Source organism: Octopus bimaculoides, chromosome 19 (assembly GCF_001194135.2).
Source record: "Octopus bimaculoides isolate UCB-OBI-ISO-001 chromosome 19, ASM119413v2, whole genome shotgun sequence".
Classification (NCBI taxonomy): domain Eukaryota; kingdom Metazoa; phylum Mollusca; class Cephalopoda; order Octopoda; family Octopodidae; genus Octopus; species Octopus bimaculoides.
In genome coordinates, this window is record NC_068999.1 from 48,846,837 (window position 1) to 48,848,728 (window position 1,892).

The window sequence follows — 1,892 nt, forward strand, 5'->3', positions numbered from 1 at the left end:
GATACCAGACGAACCAATGGCTCGAAATGAGACACAGTTTAGGGCAGCGATGTCAAATTCTCCTATACACCAGATGTGCCATCAAAACTCTTGATTGGACTATATCAGGTGCAGGAGAAGAGCCATGCAAGGAACGTGAAGAGAGCAAAGCATAAAAACAGAAAATCACGGTGGTGCTCCAGCATGACCACAGCCACTTGGCTGAAACCTATAAATAAATAAATAAATAAAAATAAATATATTTATATATAAATATATATATACATTTATATATAAATATATATATATAAATATATATATATATTTATATATAAATATATATATTTATATTTTTTTTTTAATAGTTTCAGCTTAGAGCTGCTGCCAACCTTCCCACTTGTATAATAGCTTACTTGTGCTTGTTTGTAGGTATTTTATCCCACTAAACATTCACTGGAATATATGTTCAGTTCTAGAGTTAGTTTAGTCCTTACACTGAAACATTTTCAGCCAGAATTCATAAGTTCTGAATATATTTTGTTCTATGTTTGATGCCTCAGTGGGGAACTTGTGGAAGAGGAAGACATGGGATGAAGTACTGAAAGCTGATCTTGAGAGACTAAGTCTTACAAAAGAGATGACAAAGGACCGAGATATCTGGTGCCTTGCTGTACTCAAGATGACCTGTCCACGATAACAGAATTTATACTGGTGTTGGTTCCACATAGAAAGCAACCAGTACACTCTGGAGTGGTTGGCATTAGGAAGGACATCCAGCAGTAGAAACCCTGCCCGAACAGACAATGGAGCCCACAGCCTTACTAGTTCTGGTCAAACATTCCAACCCATGCCAGCATGGAAAGTGGATGTTCAATGATGAGTTTAAAACGAGTGTTTATACAATGGAATAACCATTTTTTAGATTTTTTTTTATAATCTCTTGGTTTTTAAATTTACTTTGTAATTTCTCAACACCTTGTGCCTACTTTTTTGGCAGGACTTCAAAATTTATTTATCAATAAAAGAGGAAGGAGTTTTCTTTTGCTTTCTTCAAAATTATCCTTCTAGCAGTGGCGGCCTCTTTATTATAAACTTAACGGAATCTAGTGATGGAGACCTATGTAATATGAACTTTATGGGGATCTGGTCAAAGAGACCCTGCATACAATCTTAATGGGCACCTAGTGGTGGAGGCCTACATATTATGGACTTAACAGACTTAGTAGTGAAGGCCTATGCACTATGGACTTAATGGGGAAGTGATGGTGGAGCTGTATATTATGAACTTTATGTGTAATGGACTGTCGCTGGCAGCCATCATATGCAGCTAGAAATAAGAGTAAAGATTTGGTGTCAAAGTGGATTAAAATGGTTAGTGTATTCTGATGTGAGATTGAACAATCCAATCTTTTGACAGCAGTTAGTGACCTAAGACAATGAGCATGAAGTCCAATAATTTATCTACTCACTCATTTTGACTTTACTTTCTCTTACAGGTAAACTGAAGTTTAAAAATGTCTTCAACTGCCAAGATATAGGACGATACGGTGCCACAGCTGGAATGGTCTGAAAATAGTCTGCTAAACAACAATTTACATATCTTCATTTACTAATAGAGTAATATTTTCCCAAAGTAGTTTCCAAGGAATCCTAAAATTCTGTGAAAAATTTTTGGGAATTTTGCAAGATAAGGGGTTTTTAGCAAAATTTAATATATCTTATGTCTTTTGCTTTTTGTTTCAGTCATTAAACTGTGGCCATGCTAGAGCATTGCGTTGAAGAATTTTTATTTGAATGAATCAACCCTGTTCTGTTTAGTCTATTCTATCTTTCTAATGGTGGCAAGAAGAAAAAAACAAAAATGGTGCGGGAGCGGCTGTGTGGTAAGTAGCTTGCTTACCAACCACATGGTT